Genomic DNA, 13,507 nt, shown 5'->3' with positions numbered 1-13,507 from the left:
ATTGGTTAGCATCTGCGTTTATGTTCAAGCAAGCACTTCTCACAATGTTTCCATATTTATGTGCAGCCTCTGTACAATGCTGCTTTATTTCGTTACATGTTACAGTTTACTGTATGTACACTTATATTAGGTGAAGAGGTATTCCAAGTGTCTCTCTCAAAAACGAGATCGACAGGAAGTGCAAAACTGCTAAGCAGGGATGGCTAGAGGACAAATGTAAGGAGTAGAGGCTTATCTCACTAGGTGTAAGATAGATACTGCCTACAGGAAAATTAAAGAAACCTTTGGAGAAAAGAAAACCACTTGTATGAATATCAAGAGCTCAGATGGAAACCCAGTTCTAAGCAAAGAAGGGAAAGCAGAGAGGTGGAAGGAGTATATAGAGGGTCTATACAAGGGCGATTTCTTGAGGACAATATTATAGAAATGGAAGAGCATGTAGATGAAGATGAAATAGAAGATATAATACTGCGTGAAGAGTTTAACAGAGCACTGAAAGACCTGAGTCGAAACAAGGCCCCCGGAGTAGACAACATTCCATTAGAACTACTGACGGCCTTGGGAGAGCCAGTCATGACAAAACTCTACCATCTGGTGAGCAAGACGTATGAGACAGGCGAAATACCCTCAGACTTCAAAAAGAATGTAATAATTCCAATCCCAAAGAAAGCAGGCGTTGAAAGATGTGAAAATTACCGAACTATCAGTTTAATAAGTCACAGCTGCAAAATACTAACGCGAATTCTCTATAGACGAATGGAAAAACTGGTAGAAGTCGACCTCGGGGAAGATCAGTTTGGATTCCGTAGAAATGTTGGAACACGTGAGGCAATACTGACCTTACGCCTTATCTTAGAAGAAAGACTAAGGAAAGACAAACCTACGTTTCTAGCATTTGTAGACTTAGAGAAAGCTTTTGAGCGAAAGGCTATTTACAATTTGTACAGAAACCAGATGGCAGTTATAAGAGTCGAGGGGCATGAAAGGGAAGCAGTGGTTGGGAAGGGAGTGAGACAGGGTTGTAGCCTCTCCCCGATGTTATTCAATCTGTATATTGAGCAAGCAGTAAAGGAAACAAAAGAAAAGTTCGGAGTAGGTATTAAAATCCATGGAGAAGAAATAAAAACTTCGAGGTTCGCCGATGACATTGTAATTCTGTCAGACACAGCAAAGGACTTGGAAGAGCAGTTGAACGGAATGGACAGTGTCTTGAAAGGAGGATATAAGATGAACATCAACAAAAGCAAAACGAGGATAATGGGATGTAGTCAAATTAAGTCGGGTGATGCTGAGGGAATTAGATTAGGAAATGAGACGCTTAAAGTAGTAAAGGAGTTTTGCTATTTGGGGAGCAAAATAACTGATGATGGTCGAAGTAGAAAGGATATAAAATGTAGACTGGCAATGGCAAGAAAAGCGTTTCTGAAGAAGAGAAATTTGTTAACATCGAGTATAGATGTAAGTGTCAGGAAGTCGTTTCTGAAAGTATTTGTATGGAGTATTTGTATGGAAGTGAAACATGGACGATAAATAGTGTGGACAGGAAGAGAATAGAAGCTTTCGAAATGTGGTGCTACAGAAGAATGCTGAAGATTAGATGGGTAGATCAGGTAACTAATGAGGAGGTATTGAATAGAATTGGGGAGAAGAGGAGTTTGTGGCACAACTTGACAAGAAGAAGGGACCGGTTGGTAGGGCATGTTCTGAGGCATCAAGGGATCACAAATTTAGCATTGGAGGGCAGCGTGGAGGATAAAAATCGTAGAGGGAGAACAAGAGATGAATACATTAAGCAGAATCAGAAGGATGTAGGTTGCATTAAGTACTGGGAGATGAAGAAGCTTGTACAGGATAGAGTAGCACGGAGAGCTGCATAAAACCAATCTCAGGACTGAAGACCACAACAACAATTCTCGCAGCTCGATGCAATAATGTACTCGCCTCTGCAGCGAGATACGAATTTTTCAGGCAGCCCCGAATTATCTCGCAAATGTTGACAAGGCTTTACAATTTGCTGCTAGAGTTGTTCACCGTATCGAGTAGAGTGCTGCACACTTCACTTTTAACATGAACCCAGACAGAGTAATCCATAGGACTGAGGTCACGTATAGAGGCCAAGGCATAGACTCTCCATTTTGCACCATACAGCGCATTCGAAGTCGTCTTTTATCAACAGCAAAATGAATTTGTGTTCCATCATGGTTATACACATTACTCAACGTTGCATGAGGCATGCTAGGCCATGGGTGAAATTGTACAGATGAGGGCATGAAACTTCCTCGCAGATTAAAACTGTGTGCTGGACCGAGACTCGAACTTGGGACCTTTGCCTTTCACAGGCAAGCACTTTACCAACTGAGTTACCCAATTGCGGCTCACAACCTGTCCTCACAGGTACCTCGTCTCCTACATTCCAAACTTCACAGAAGCTGTCCTGCCAGGTAGTTTCATATCGATGCGCACTACGTTGCACAGTGAAAACTTTCTCCAGGCTTTGGCTATGTCATGTCTCCACAATATTCTTTCTTCCAGGAATAAAATGGAACAAATACAATAACAACAAAGAGCAATAACTTGCCGATGATCTGTGAAAGAAGGAGTGACAAATTAGTAAATGCGTTGTGCCAGATGCAAACTACATTTAACATTAGGTAAATAAGAGCAGATATATAACTGACTACTTCTCCGAAATTCACAAAAAAAAAAAAAGAAAATACGATCCTGGCCGGCTGTCAACAAGTGTAACCTCCTACCAGTTTACTTCCGTAATCTCGGAATAATAAAATGTGACTAATCTCTCAATAAAATTGTGGCTCACATACAACCTTTCAATAATTAACTGATTGTAAATCTAAACTGGTAAATGTGGAAGTGAGCAATGCTGCGTCATGGCCCTGAAAAGTCATTCTGAATAAACTGAAAATTTTTACCTCAATTATGTCGCCGGATAACGCGTAGGGGTATATCTGCTCCTATAAGAAACAACTGATTTTTCATTACGATAATACGGATGACCATGGATAGGAGAAATTAGTAAAATCCTTTAAATTCAGATGAATAATTGTCAAAAGTTATCTTTATAAGAAAGATTATTATTAAAAGATTTTTAAAAACATTTACATGGGTCCTGATACAACAATAGTACAAAATCATAGGAGAAATTAGTAAAATACTTTAACTTCAGATGAATAATTGTCAAAAGTTATCTTTATAAGAAAGATTATTATTAAAAGATTTTAAAAAAACATTTACATGGGACCTGATACAACAATAGTACAAAATCAGTTGTTACAAATTACATACGCGCGCGGCTGCTTTTACCTTATATTACATCGCTGTCCAAGACCGGCCCAACCGCCAGACAGCGAGCTACTACCCCTACTGCTGCCGACAATGCTACTACAGCAGCCGACACTGCTCTCTGGTCTGCGATTCTATTGTAGCTTACATATCGCAGACAGCGCGTGACCAATCCACCGAAATTACATCTGCTCGAGTGCGCTAGCAATAGATTCCTTAGTCAAGGACCTCTTACAACTAGAAAGATCTTTCGAAGCAAAACAGTCTTTTCAGGCTTTTCAATACATACCTTGAGAGCTATGAGCATTAGTTCTTCTTTAATACCATGAAACACAACTCTCCTACTGAACAACTGTTCATAACTCTTAAGATGTGCATTTTTCAGCCCATGCTTAACAGAGTTTTTTGCTTCGAATGATGGTTCCTGTCACATCCCAGAATATCGATCATTCTTCCGGGGACACCCTGTATAAGAAGAGCTTCTGACTGAGGAAATTCCTAAGGCTGTTATCTGAAAAAAGGTAGGGCTTCTTCCGCTCACAGTGTGGAGAAGACATTCATGTGTGCAAAGTAACAAAAAATGGCTCAAATGGCTCCAGCAACTATGGGTCTTAACATCTGAGGTCATCAGTCCCCTAAACTTAGAACTACTTAAACGTAACTAACCTAAGGAGATCACACACATCCATGCCCGAGGCAAGATTCGAACCTGCGATTGTAGAAGCCGCGTGGTTCTGGACTGAAACGCCTAGAACCGCTCGACCACAGCAGCCGGCTCCAAAGTAACAGATCAGCAATGTGTTCCCCCGATAAACTAACAATTACAATTACACACACACACACACACACACACACACACACACACACACACAGAGAGAGAGAGAGAGAGAGAGTAAAGACACAGTATCTAAAGGTGTTCGACATCATTACTTCGATCAGTTCCAATAGAATCTTTGCTGGCAATTCTAAAACTTTATCGAAGTCGCCACAAATGTACCTTGACCAATGATGATCACTTTGAAAGCAAATAAATGTTTTTCGTTTGTATCTTCTGTTTTATTTGCTCTATGATAGGGAGTGGTTAGCACACTGGACCCACGTTCGGGAAGACGACGATTCAAATTTCCGTCCAGCCATCTAGATTTAAGTTTTCCTTAACTTCCCTGTATCGGCCCAGGCGGATGCCAAGATGGAAAAGGATATGGCCCATTTCCATCCCCTAAGGCGTCACAGATGCACTTAACAATTTTTCCCTGAATTTTGTTAATGTGAATACGTGGAAACAGACACTGTTAAGTGCGCAAACGAAAAGTACAAAACAGTATCTGAAGTGTATCAGAGATACCAGAGCTGTAATCGTCACTGCAATCTCTAAATGGACAAAGATCATGGATATAAGTGTTTATATAAACCATTGTACAAGGGTCCTCGAACTCATTTTTTGATATCAGTGTCTGTTTATTTTGCTCACTTGGTTTGTTAGCTCATTCGATTCTGAATTGAGCTAGCTTTGATCGCATGTTAATTTGGCAGGGTTTTCAGCTTTAATTTGTAAGTGGATTATAAACATTTAATCAGATTTAGGGAATAATCAAATGTATAGGAATCATTTAAAAGTGTTACACTTAAGCGCCAAAGAAACCGGTAGAGGCATGCGCAGAGGTATATAAACAGGCAGAATACAGCGCAGCGGTCGAGAACACCTACATAAGACATCAAGTGTCTGGCACAGTTCTTAGATCGGTTACTGCTGCTACAATAGCAGGTTATCAAGAATTGAGTCAGTTTGAACGTGGTGTTACAGTAGCCGCACAAGCGATGGGACACAACATCCCCGAGGTAGCAATGAAATCGAAATTTTCCCGTACGACCATTTCACGAGAGTACCGTGAATATCAAGAATCCGGTAAAACATCAAATCTCTGACATAGCTGCGGCAGGAAAATAAAATCCTGTAAGAACGGGAACAACGACGACTGAAGAAAATCGTTCAACGTGACAGAAGTGCAACCCTTCCGCAAACTGCTGCAGATTTCAATGCCGGGGCGTCAACAAGTGTCAGTGTGCGAACCATTCATCGAACCATCATCGATGTGGGCTTTCGGAGCCGAAGGCCCACATGTGTAACCTTGATGACTGCACGACACAAAGCTTTACGCCTCGCCTAGGCCCGTCAACAACGACATTGGACTGTTGAGGACTGTGAACATGTGGCTGGTCGGACGAGTCTCGCTTCAAGCTGTATCGAGCGGATGGACGTGTACGAGTTTGGAGACAACCTCATCAGTCCATGGACCCTGCATGTCAAGGACCCTAACATGTCTAGTATCATCTCGCAAACCAACCCTGGTTTCGTCAGCAAACATGACATTACTCCATTCTGCAATGGTCCTTTGTTGATGGGCAAGAGCCCATGTCCATCGATTGCGTCGGTTCCGTTGATTAAGTGCAAAACTTCTCATTGGTCTTGTGGAATAAAGACCACCCTTATGGAATGTTATACACACTGTTTGGTCTGAGATACGAATCCCTGTCTAGGCGCGCAGTCCGGAACCAGGCGACTGCTACGGTCGCAGGTTCGAATCCTGCCTCGGGCATGGATGTGTGTGCTGTCCTTAGGTTAGTTAGGTTTAAGTAGTTCTAAGTTCTAGGGGACTGATGACCACAGATGTTAAGTCCCATAGTGCTCAGAGCCATTTGAACCATTTTGAACGGAACCCTGTTGCCTGGGAGAAGTCGTTTCCAATGTTTCTGGTAACTGATGTTGGGCGCCTGCGAACCGACAGTTGGAGGAAACTAGCCTGCATTGGTGTTGTTATTAGAGGATGAGCACTGCGAGGTCTATCGTTCACATTTACTGGCGTTCTGTGCGCTCTCTGCGCCTTAAACACACCACTTTGAATGACATGTAACTTATCGGCAGCATCTTGCTGTGTATGATCTGCTGAAAGTAAAACCACTATCCAGACTCTATCAAAGTGTTGTACGCCTCTATGTGGCATGTTACTGCAGTGCTGAACACAAACTGAAAGAAGCTGTTGTTGATACTGGACTGCTCTCGGTGTGCCACTACAGCAGCGGTATGTTTACACGACTGGGAAACGACCACAAAGCACGCCAGAAGTAAATACCATCCAGGACATGGGCTGTAGCTGGATAATGCATGAATTGCCTAGGTCAATTAGACCTCTAGTATCGTAGACTACATTTTGCAACAGAATTCCAAACATTTGTTGAGCACTGTTGAAATATTTCTGGTCCGCTTGGGCTGCGTGGTGGTTCGTTGTAATTCACCTCACGCACCAAATACTTAAATAAGGTGCCACCAGAACACTCCGTTTATATACAGTAAATGTTGCTTACTGAATATTCGGTCGTCGTTAAGTATTATTAATCAGGGTACAGATAGTCTATGCACTGAATCTGTGTGCCTCCTCCTCCAACATAGCTCAGACTTCGCCTCCTTATAGGTTGCCGATAAAGCTGCTGAGAATTAACTTCTCGTTCTCATTCACTCCATCACATAAATAGAAAATGCGATTCAATCCACCGTCTTACTCTACCTTCAAAATTACAAATCAGTACATGATAAATGTGGACAGCTACCACTTCATATACTGCCTCTCTGTACTATGTACAGTCGTACTCAAAAGTATCCGAACGACCTGAATTGCATTTCGCCTGATTCGCATGCATCCCACATAACGCAGCTGTCTAGCAGGTCCTCTAATCGCTCCTTGGTACAGTCGTTTGACTATTGAAAATGGCTCCAACAAGTCACCACTAGAAAACTCGGCTCTGTATCGCAATAATTCAAGATGTAAAGTAATACCACGATACTACAAATATCAGGGAACACCTTATCACAGATAAGACTGTCCTTAAGGCTTGTAAGCTCACATTTATTGCAATAAATGACGTACCTGAAATGTTACCACTCTCATTATTACGTCAGATAGGTAATGCACGTAGTAAGTTCGTCGTATTCATGATTTCCTCTTCAAAGTAACATACCTTACTTGTTATTTAACACAAAATTATATTAAGAATTTAAGTTATTCACGAGCAGCTAGTTGATAATATCTGTGAACTTCAAATGACACGACGAACTTCAAATGACACGATGCAATTGGATTCAAAACCAGGTCATGCAGACTAAGATTTCGTGACTGACGGAAACTAATAGTCATTCCTAACTACGCATACAGAGAGTGATATACCTCGATTTTAGATAGTATCAGTTAGCAAATATCAACTTTAAATTACATAACGTAAACATTTTTAACGGACGCGAATTCCTACCCAGCATCTATTGTCCCTGTTAACGAACTACGAGAGATGTTAAATATTGCTTCTTCACAAGTACTTACTTGAAATGCCGTGATGTAAAGCTTTGTGTTGGACAGAGATTCGAACCCAGAACCTAATCGGTTTGTTATCGAAGCACAATCAACTGTGACACATCGGATTTTCGCGGCAGTAGCTAGATGTTTTAACTGAAATGACGAGACGAAACATTAGTTTTTTCCTTCAAAGGACTCCAACCCGGAACCTATCGCTGTTATTTATTAGAGAAAACGAACGTTAAATATGGGTTTGTTACATCAGCAGCGACATGTGAGCATGTTTGAACTAGAAATAATATGACGAAGAGTTCAATGCTGACTGGGAATCGAACCCCACACATACCGTTGTTGACTACACACAAAGAGACGTCAGCTACAGAATTTTTCTCCACCAGCAGCTCGGAATAACATCCTTGAACTTAGAGTGATCTCTCAAATAGTTCTGTGTCTCACTGGGAGTCAAAAACGTCAGATATCGTTAGTGTTGACAACGAATGAAAATGCATTAAAAATCAAAATTATTATCCATCAGCAGGTAGGTGTTCTCATGCTAGAGCTTGATAATACATAATGATAGCTTTAGTGCCGGGCCAGCATTCGAACCCATTCACGCGCAATATGTGGAGATGTTGAGGAATCTGCAGTTTTGAACAAACAACAAATTGTAGTCGAGCGGTATTGTCACGAAGGGATCAAATTCCGCGTTAAGGGCGGTCTGAGTTGCATTCCAAGTTCAGAACCAATTTTATCGACACACAGAAGCTCAAATAAAAGATTGAATAAGGGTCCTGTGACCCTACATAGCGTTTGTATCGTCACTATAAATAAATAACTAGTATAAGAAAGGTTACTGGTGACAGAGTTCCCACATTTCGCCACTCCTGACTTTATTGTGGTGCAACCTAACGACTACTTGGTAGAGAAGGAATATCATGTTTAATGTGAATTTAATACCACAATACCATTATACCTTCTTCACTTGGCGTAACCAGAAGAGAATAGAATCTGTCTCTCCCAATTCAAACTCATGGGCGGAAGTTCGAATCGAACCCAGACCATCAGCATAGAAACCTATCATCAATCCAACAGACCACCAAATCATCTACCTGCTGACTCATTTTACTTTCATAACACCGTTGCGGCACACTCGATGAGAATTGGTGACCGAATCACCATGAACTAGCTGCCTCAGCTACCCAGTGCATACATTCGACTCTATTTTGTAATCACCGAAATAAAATCATGGAACTGCCACCTACACAGAACTGCCAACAGTGTAGGATGCAGAAATTTAAAGAGGAAGTGTTCCTTTCCATTTGAGCTACTCTATTGCACTATCTGTTGCGTCGTGCAGTGCAAAAGAAAAGCTGAAACTGTCTGTCTCTCAGAAGTCTAGATCTGGCCATATGCATTATCTCACAGCACAGTGGAATGCAGAGGTTCTGGAGGAACTATTGTTGACTTCTGGAGGTGCTGTAGGTAGATGACAGCTAGTAGCGTCACGGTAAGTGTCCCCCATCATAGATAAGATGTCGCGAGATCCATTTCATTTGCTGCTACATTTTTTACAACGCAATTCTGCTGTCTGCTGAAGTTGCCAATTTAATGGAACTTTGAACATAATTACCTTCACTTCTCAATACAAAATAGCCGCATGTGGAAAAAGGGCAAACTTCTGCAACATTTTGTTCTTTTCAGGTTTAATAGACGGCCAGGCAGCAGATGCATCTCGAAACTTTTGTATTATGTATGGGGAGAGCGCATTATGCCAAAATAGTCAGAAAAGTATTTTCTACATTAGCTGTCGTCTGGTAGTGGAATTTTATTCTTCTTCAAAACTTGTTTGACAGCTTTAACTCAGAACAAGTTTTCTACATGCATGTAATCAATAAACTGCATGTGCAATGTCAGACTGTTATACATCACATCCGAGAATTCGCATATATCGTTGATGTTTAATTTCTCTCTCATGTTTAGTATTGTTTTAACAACACTAAAAGAAACCTTACGAAAACTGCGCACAGTATTAAGAGAAATGAAATAAAACTACACACGATAACCTCACGACGAAAGTCTGTTTTGATAAAACTGAGTATCTGTACACGAGCGTGTGTCTATCGGCACGAATTAGTAAAATACTACTCACAATAATTTCCATTGGGTCTGTGTTTAATTGGTATGATGTGTCATACTAAACAGGTATGCAAATGTGGCATTTCACAAATAAAGTTATGTATTCCTAGAGACCCAAAATTTGCTTGTCAGCAACGGAACGAGGCGTTACCTGTTGTGCAGCATTGTAAGTTTTTCACCATTGCACTAAGAGATGAAAGTATTTTCTTGCAATTTCTTTATCGATGTTTGATCTGACTGCTTGTAGCTCTTTCACAGAAGGGATAAAAACGTTACATTCAGCCAGACTGGAACCACGAACCATAAAAGTCGCTTTTTCAGAGGTCAGCACATCACCACAGAGCTAGCGAAGAGGCATTTCTCTTACGAGGCCAATAGAGTGTAGAACTCGTAAACCGCTATTTAAAGGACAAATTTAGTTGCGATTTACACATGCAACGACTTTCCTGGGCTGAAAACCGTAAATTTACAATCTTTTGTTACACCTGAAGCGATAATAACTCAAGATTATTCAATGGAAATGACAGGAAAAATCAAGTGAACTTTGAGGCTTAATTCCGTGCACACCAGGAAGTAACTCGTCGATCACAGAGTTGCCAAATATACCTTGCCTTGTTGCCAAATCTCAGTTACAGTACTAGCAGGAAGAAGACAAACCGATGTAATCCTACAGCGGGCTGGGAAGTGACCACAGCTGGCTTTTCAAAGACGCGGCTGCGACGGCCTGGAATACGCAATGCGTCCGGTTCGAATTTTTGTAACCAGGTGTAGGGACTGGAGCGTAGTTACTAATAATACTCAGAACTGACTGCAAACTAAGCATCATAAATCAGTAACTCTCATAGTTGTTGTTATATTTCTTTCGTAAAGGTACTCAAACCTAAGAAACTCATTCACAGACGTTTTCGTGCCTCGCCGATAGTCGAGCACACCAAACATTAAAAAAAAAAGAATGTGTGTGTGTGTGTGTGTGTGTGTGTGTGTGTGTGTGTGTGTGTGTGTGTGTGCGAGAGAGAGACAGACGGAGAGAGAGAGGGAGAGAGGGAGAGAGAGAGAGAGAGAGAGAGAGGAGAATAAAGATAATGAAGAATAAGTGAGAGGGTAAAAAATTGTTGTAAAGAAATTGAATACCGGTATGTAAAGAAATCTTTCATTAAAGTAACATATTCCACATCATTATGAAGTGTCGTATTCATGACCTATGGAACAAGTATTAATCCAATCTAATCTAATCAATCATATTGCTGACTAGCCGTGAAGAGTCATGGATTACCGAAATTTTCGACAATACCATTAACCAAATCTAAACTTGAAAGTAAAAGATGACAGTTTTTGTAATAAACCGGGACTCCTATCAAGACCCTTTCATCCCTGTTAACTAACCACGAAAGATGTCTGATATACCTCCATTCAGAAGTAACAAAGTGTGTATGCATTTAAAGATGAAGTGCTTGATGTGAAGTTCTGTGACGGAGGTACGAACTCAACACGTAATCGGTTTGTTAACTAAGTAAAATCAAATGTTACGTAACGGTTTTTCTTACCAGCTGCTAGGTGTTTGAATCTAAAATAAGGATACAAATTTTTGTGCCTGAGCAACAACCGAACGCACTCCTATCGTTCTTCATCGTCCACGAATATAGCTTAAGTATCAATTACTTACTCACCAACAGTAAGATGTGTGCGTTTTTGACCAGAAATTGTTGGCAACACATGAACAGACATTAAAAATACACGTTAATTTTCACTAGCAGATCGGTGTGCACGTGATAGAGCTTGAAATGAAATCATGAATATTTTTGTACTGGATCAGGATACGGACCCACATACTTACCTTTGGAGGTGACCTAGAGAAGATTACAGTCTTGGAAAAAGGAACGAAATGATTGAACTACCCTGTACTGAGAGATTCAGATCCTCGAAAGAGGAGATACGAATTCGAATCATAGTCCAGCGCCAAATTTTTCAACGTCTCTAGTTCAATCAAGTACAAGTAAAATAAGAGCCTTGTTCCTTTAAATGGCTATCGGTTCATGAAATAAAATGAAATGTTGTATGTAAGTAAGTTTACTGGCGACAGTAGTTCTGTTTACAGTGACCTCCACCTACGTCATTTCCCAAAGCAAACCGGCTCTGTCCAGTTGGGAATGAAGGAATATAATGTTTAATGCGGTTTCTGGATTATAACGTCTTTCTCTTGAGGCTACCAAAGGTAAAGTAAATCTGTTTGTGGCTCTTAAAAGTAAATGCTTGTACCCAGGCATTCCACTTGTGATAGTTCGTTCCACCAGACCACATTTCCCAGCCCCAGGAGTGTGCTGTAACGTATGATGTGCTTAGCTTACAAAATTAGTCACGGTGGAAAAAATGCGAGTCTATTAAATGGTTAAGTAGCAGGAAGCTTCTGACGCGGAGTTTATGCTATTCTCACTATGTAAAGAGTCTTCTAGGCATCGTAGCCTCGATGTGAAGCCATTTTGAAATTTTCACTAATTCAGGAAATATCCTAGTTCGAGAAAATCCACTGTGAAGTGTGAAGTTACCCGATAATTCAATTATTACCGTACTTATTACAATTATTTTCTTCATACTGCTGCTGGAACACATGTGCTTGAAGATCATTTAATGCCTTTTGGTCATTATGGAAGTAGTTGCCCAAGAACAGCTTCTTTCCCTGACTACGGAATCCTTTTCATGTTAGTATCAAACATCAGCAATTACTCATAGATTACATTAAAACTAAAGTAATTGATGAAGACGTTATTTGATAACAAAAATGCGCTGCTTTTCTTCATTTACTTGCGGCTAGAAATGGCTGTCGAATACTGCCAAACCAAAAGCCAAGGGATCTTACTGCCTTCCGAAATACGTCGCTGTCAGTTCTTCCATATGATTTGGTCGACATGACCTGTTTCAAGTTGAGCATGACAGAGAATGTTTTAGAAAATCAATTGTATTTCTTTACAATAAACAGAAAGATTTTCATTTTAAGCTATCCAAGTTCAAAATTTTCGGAATATTAGTTCAAATTTAATATTCGCGTCTATAGTGTAGGAAAGTATTTCACAGTTGCAATACCCGCATCCGACTCATTGTCCTTACACTTGGTCGCTAATCATAAATTCTAGCTCAGAGTGACGCTAGTTTAAGTAACCTAATGTAGCGAAGACTGTTTCCCAGTGCTCTTTCTCATCGGAAAATATGCAATTCACTCATTGGGCTCCATTAGTACACTTTAACAGTAATTTCTGTGTGTATGCAATGCATACGGATTGTAGAATTCAGTGGTGCTCTCTCTTCCACTTCTGTATACAATATTACTGACCTAAACGGGCCCTTTATCATAACAGGCCCTGGGCGGTGCAACATCATACTGACAACAGTAACGTGCTTATACTGATCACCTCACTGTTCGTTTTACCTGATTTTGTAATCATTTAAATAAAACAACATGACCTTCCAGTGGGAGACAATGCGTCCCCCTTTTCCTCGTGTGAAATTTGTCAGTAAGCTTTCTGCTTTCCAACCAGCGAAATGCGGCAGAGTACGGCCGGTAAACGATTCACAAACCACGATCTAGTGCCGTTAAGACGATTTCTTTTAACAGTGGCGTAGCTGAAGGAATTTAGTTTCTTCTTAAATCGTCTTATGCAGCAACGTTCACAGATACCTCAAATAGGAAAAGCTCTTCATCCAGGTACGAAGGTTGTAAAACAAACTTCCCACAG

The sequence above is a fragment of the Schistocerca americana genome, chromosome 4 (assembly GCF_021461395.2).
Source record: "Schistocerca americana isolate TAMUIC-IGC-003095 chromosome 4, iqSchAmer2.1, whole genome shotgun sequence".
In the NCBI taxonomy this organism is placed as follows: domain Eukaryota; kingdom Metazoa; phylum Arthropoda; class Insecta; order Orthoptera; family Acrididae; genus Schistocerca; species Schistocerca americana.
Note: the sequence above shows the minus strand (reverse complement) of the source record.